Source organism: Crocuta crocuta, unplaced genomic scaffold (genome assembly GCF_008692635.1).
Source record: "Crocuta crocuta isolate KB4526 unplaced genomic scaffold, BGI_CrCroc_1.0 scaffold11, whole genome shotgun sequence".
Lineage (NCBI taxonomy): Eukaryota > Metazoa > Chordata > Mammalia > Carnivora > Hyaenidae > Crocuta > Crocuta crocuta.
The window spans coordinates 2,152,926-2,159,025 of NW_027528624.1; the positions used below are offsets into that span (position 1 = coordinate 2,152,926).

The 6,100-nt window shown below is 40.0% G+C and overlaps 1 long non-coding RNA gene across 1 annotated transcript; it reads left to right on the top strand.

Moving 5' to 3' along the window:
* The first annotated feature begins 337 nt into the window (after window positions 1-337).
* LOC144224181 (uncharacterized) lies at window positions 338-1,266 on the top strand. Its single transcript, XR_013332973.1, has 2 exons — window positions 338-793; window positions 1,052-1,266. It is a non-coding gene; the product is annotated as an uncharacterized LOC144224181 (long non-coding RNA).
* The last annotated feature ends 4,834 nt before the right edge of the window (window positions 1,267-6,100 follow it).

Below are 6,100 nucleotides of genomic sequence, written 5' to 3' on the forward strand. Positions count from 1 at the left end.
TTGATGTGCCTCTGATCTCCTCTGCCTAAAGATTGTGAGTTAGCGCAGAGCATACAGCTGGGTCTTTTCCTCCTGATCCAGGAGGGGAAGGAGGGAAGAGGCCAGGGCTATTTGTGCGCAGGCAGCAATTATACTCGGAAACCCAGAGCCTGACAGTCGCTGCTCCTGGGCAATCGACACTGCTTCCTGCCGCTGGCTGCTTAATGCCGCGGAGGTGATGGAACCCGAAGGGAGCGGGCGAACAGGTGGTAATTATGACTGACACAATGACGGCCTGTGCAGACATGTAACCACGGAACAAAACACCGCAGTTAGCTAACAAGAGATCGGTGGAAGGTTTTTTGCTGGCACTGTGTCTCCTGTCTGACACTTCTGAAATTGGAGGGAGGGAGGGGAGGCATTGTAAGCCTGGGTATTCAGAGGTATAATAGGCCAGCTGAGCTGAAGGGAGAATGCTTAACATTTGTTCCTTTAGCTGTGATTCTATCAGCCCCTGTTTTCATGTTGATTGTCCAGAGCACTCTTTGCGGGCAATTTTCCCTTTTGAAAATGTGTCCTCTGGATGCTTTCTTTGATACGGTACAGCTCTCTCACACAGCGTCCTGAGCAGTTTTCAGATTGTTCGTGGATTTCTTGATATTGCAGTTCATAATATATACAAAGAAGGTTTTTATAATATAGGTCATGTTTTCTCCCTCTGCCTTGAAGGTTCCATGGAGATATGCCTTTCAGAAGATAAGGAAAAGAAATAGTGGGGAATGTTCCTAACTGGCTCTTCTGTAGTTCCTATAAGGTTAGCGGACATCGCCTTGGGGCTAACTAACACCCCAGTCTGAAAAAATAATGGTAATGAGTTCTATAATATCTAAAGAGTGCGTTTGAGGGTGATTTTACCAGATTCCTTCCCCATACTAGGTTTCCTTCACAAAATGCTTGGTCATCCCAACCTCTGTGCGAGCTTATAGGGTTCAGCCAATTCTAAGCCTTTGTTTGTTGGTCTTGAAGTTGACTGAATCCCTGATTATATTACAGAATCTTCTTGTAATTACAGAATCTTCTTGCAACACATCCACGTGCTGGTGGCTGAGGAAAATGATTTTGTTTCTTCTTTGAAGACCTAGATTTACTCCCATCTACGTGACAACATGAGATCATACAGATGTCTGGAGAGAGAATGAATGGTGTGGGAATAATTTATTAACCCCTCTACCTCCTTTTTGACCTGCTCCAAGAATAATCCATTAAAAATCTACCTGAAAGAATTAACATGCTTTTCTTGTCCCAATAACTGCAAAAGTTACAATGTATCTCATTATAAAATTGGTGTACTTTATATAATATTATAAACATAATACTTTCTTGCAACTCAATCTGGAACTTTCTATTCTGTGGGTGTATAACATTATAGCAAATTTAAAAAAAAGACATATGTTGGCAGTTCTTTGTGGGACAGTGGTGGTAAAGGAGGTCATGCTGATCCATGAGGATTGGCAAGGAGTTTGTAAACCCATCCAAATTCAATCTCAATTTCTTACTTTGAGCTGTAAGTACCACGATGTTTGGTTTCTGCAAAACATCTCTTGAATTAGTTTCTTTCTTTAGGTTCCTATGGGGCAATGCTTTCCTGAGTCTCCTCTGCCCTCGTTAGCCCTGTTCTTGGATGGATAAATGCCTTTATTTGAACCCGTGGTCACCAAATTTCAGGAATTTGTGATATGGATTTACTGAAGTTTTTTAGATCCAGGCATTCAAAAATAGAAGTTTGCAAGAATGTACAGCTGATCCTTAACAACACAGTTTAGGAGTGCTGACCCCTCACAGCCTAAAATACATGTATATCTTTTGACTCCACAAAAACCTAACTACAGATAGCCTACAGTTGCCCAGAAGCCTTACTGATAACATAACCAGTCACACATGTTTTGTATGTTACATGTATTATATGCTGTATTCTTATAATAAACTAGAGAAAATAAAATGTTATTAAGAAAATCATAAGGAAGAGAAAATACCTGTAGAGCACTAGACTGTATTTCTTAAAAACAATCCACATTTAAGTGGACTCCTGCAGTTCAAACCTGTGTTGTTCAAGGGTCAACTGTATTTCAGAATTAAGGTTCTCAGCAGTGCAACTCCAAGGTCACACTTATGACCTCTATAGCAAGAATAACAAATAAATGGTTTATTTAGGTAGATCTACTTACACTATTAATGTTAAAGGATAAATTGAGGACAATTGAGATCAGTGAGAGACCCAAATTTTCATTCTGTTTTGTTTCATGATTTTGTAGTACATGAAAAGTGGGCCAGGGGAAACACTGTAAGCAAAACATCGGAAAGTAACTGTAATTCCTAGCTTCAAATAGACATTTCCTACCCATAAAACTAGTGAGAATGGAGTGAACTGAAATACTTAAGGGCTTAAGCACAGTTCCTATTGAGCCAACGGTCCCTGCTCTGGCTGCAAGTGCCAGAGCTGCACCTGAGTGCTCCCTCCCCCACCCAGCCTCAGGCCATAAGAACCCATGGGCGCACCATGATGTCAAAGATCCTGTGTCCCCGCAAAAAAGTGGCTGGCAAGTTCTAAGAAATAGAACTTTAAAGTATGTAAGTCAGGAGGCGCCTGGGTGGCTCAGTCTGTTAAGCATCCGACTTTGGCTCAGGTCATGATCTCATCGTCCATGGGGTCGAGCCCCACGTCGGGCTCTGTGCTTACAGCTCAGAGCCTGGAGCCTGTCTTCGGATTCCATGTCCCCCTCTCTCTCTGACCCTCCCCTGCTCATGCTGTCTCTATCTCTCTCTCAGAAATAAATAAAACATTTAAAAAAACAAAATAAAATATGTAAGTCAGGGCTAGAAAATTTTCTCAGACATCGAGAGAACGTCTCTTTCAAATCAGAGAATCAAATATAAAGGATGACACAGAGGAAGTTCCCTTTAAGACAGAAAAGTTAGAGGAAAAGTCCTGTTCTTAATCATCCTGTTTTGACAACTCCCCCACACACCTCTCTCCCCCCAAAATTTGGAAAATTATCTAGATCCTCTGTGGAAAGGGGCCATTGACTCTATTTTCTTGTTACTAATGAAATTTGCTTTGAGTTTCCTTTAAAAGTGAGGTAACGGTATTCAGTAAGGAAGAACATCCCCATAGTTCCAGCTGAAGCAACACTTGCACTACCATTAAGCAAGGCAAGTCAGGCAAGATGGTACCATGGAAAGAACAGGTCTTCCACTTAGTCACTTCATCTGAGACTTAGTATCTGCTCTTGATTCAGTACAACTGAAATTGGCGAACCAACTTGATGTTTACACATTTCTACTACACCTTTGGCAAAATAGCAGTAAGATCTGTTCATGGGACTACATGAAGTAAATAAAACATCTTTCTGAAAGTGCCTCAGAGTCATAGATGTCTTAGTAGTATTAGTATTATTTTTTTTTTCTTTGCCAAGTGACTTAGTCAATTCAGCACCATCAACTGGGTACCCTATAACAATAAATATCTATTTATCACAGTTCTGGAGGCTGGGTGTCTATGATCATGGCACCAACATGGTCGAGTTCTGGGGAAAGGCATTCCTGTGGCTGCAGAGGGCCAACTTCTCACTGTATTCTTACATGGTGGAAGAGCGGGAGGGAACTCTCTACACCCTCTTTTATAAGGACACTAATCCCATTCATGAGGTTCCACCCTTCATGATCTAAGTAGCTCCCAAAGTCCCCTCCTCCTAATACCATCATCTTTGGGGGTTAGAATTTCAACACATATATTTAAAGGGGGTACACTCAGACCATAGCTCCAAAGAAACATATGTAGACAGATCCTAAATATATAGGTCGATCTTTCCTTCAGTTGCTCTTCCATCTGCCCCAATAATTCTTGATCTGGCTGCACATTAGAATCACTTGGGGGAGATTTTTAAAAATAGTGGTGCCTACATTTGACACCAGACTGACTAAGTGAGATTTTTCTGGGAATTAGCCTGAGCCATCAGTATATTGTTAAAGTTCCTCCAAGTGATTCTGATGTGCAACCAGTATTGAGAATCTCTACTGATCTCTTCAAGCTGTTCCTTAGCAATGTAATTAACTAGAATATTCACTCTTCACTTTCCAATAGAGTAGCCAGTAGTTGCATGTGGCTACTGAACACTTGAAATGTGGCCAGTCTGAAATCAAAATGTGTTGTAAACATAAAAGACACCACACGTTTTGAAGACTTAATATGAAAATAAGAATATAAAATATACTATCATTTTTATGCTGACTTTATGTTGAATACTATTTTGGCTCTTTGAAGTTAAATAAAAACTCTTTCTACAAATAATTTCACCTTTTCCTTTTCCTTTTTTGTTAAAGTACTGGAACATTTAAAATTACCTATGTTTCTCACATTATATACCTGTTAGAGAGCACTGCTCTAGATCAGTTTTTTTTTTTTTTTGGAAGAGGATCCCTAGACCGGAAGTGTCAACATCACTTGGTAGTTTATTAGAAATGCAAATTCTCTGGCCCCACAACAGACCTACTGCATCTGAGACTCTGGCGAGGCCCAGCAGTCTGCTTCACCAAGCCTTTCAGGTGATTTTGATACATGTTACATTGGAGAACCACTGTGTCAGATGATGGTGAAATCATACATTCCTTTGGAACAGAATTTTCCTCGTTCTCTTCTCAGTGGTCTACAATTTGGGGAAAAATGCCAAGTGGAGCTCTTGGGAAACTTTCTATGTGAACTTAAAGACAAGAGTTCATTAAACCTAAGAGCAGCATCTTTTTTACAGACACTAGGAAATTTTATTTTACTAATTGATTTATTTATCAAATTAGAAAAGAAAAGAGGTAAAATTGTATTTTAAATAAAATATTAGACTCTTGACATTCTCGGATCTCTTCATACTTTTTAGAATACCTACCTAAAATGTGTTGAGAACCTGTTAAGTACCAAAAAGTTTAAGATAGAAGACCACTTAAAACACATACCATGAAATCTGTTATGGTGCTAGACATAATCGTCAAAAAAGTGTGGACGATTCCTGTTCTGGAGTGAAGCCACCAGTTTCTGACATATTTACTTGCTCCTTGATCTGTATATTTTTGCTCATAAGCTCTCTCTGGTTTGTCCGGAGTGTGTTCAATCTCATCTCTCAGCCTCTTTGTCAGCTGTCCTTTGAAAAGAAAAAGAAAAGAATTCAAGGCCAAGCAACTCCCTCCCCACCAGTGGTTTAACTTAATTTGTCTGAAAGGAGATTTGAATTCTCAAAAATAAGCCTCAATTGGAAGCTAGCAAATTAAACATTGACATTCAGTGAAAGCTAAGAGCTGCGTCCTTCTAAACAGAAAGAACAGGTGTTCCGAGCATCGCTGGAAACTCTCAGGGGTCATAGGCAGTCAGTGGACAGTAAGGACCAGGCACTCTGCCCAGCCCACTGGAGGTGAGGCTCCTATCCCCGAGGTATGCCAGTGGGAATGCAAGCAGCTGGACCCAACTGCTCATGGAGGTGGAGGGCATGACAGACCCAAAGGGAAATTTCTCAAGTAAAGGAAGAAAAGAAAGAAAACTCACTCATCCATGATTTTGTCTAGATCATATTTCCTGGAATATTTCACGATGCAAATTAATAATATGAGAACAATAAATACATAGATGTGGTTTTATAAGATAAGGAAGGCATAAAAGTGGCAAAAACAGACCTAATGGGAGACTAGCACCATGGTAATGGTGAGGAGATCATGGTCCAATACCTACCTGTCAAAATCCATGGGAGCTGTGATCACACAAAATAAGAGCAGGTTGTGAAAATTCAACTACATAAAACAAAAACCTCACGTTTCACCTTAGTGAAATGAAAATGCAAACACCATTAACATTACTTTGGTTCTTTTAGATTCTTCTAGAATATTAGCCAAGCAGTATAGAGTAAAAATTAAAAATCAGGCTCTGGAACTGGCTGTGAGACTCCATTCTGCCATTTGCAAGCTTTAGGATCTTTAAGAAGCTAACTTCTCTAACAGTTTCCTCTCTTGTAAAATGCCATGCATCTCAAGGAGCTGCTGATAGAATTAAACAAGTATGTCTTTTAAATGTTTAATCTAGTAC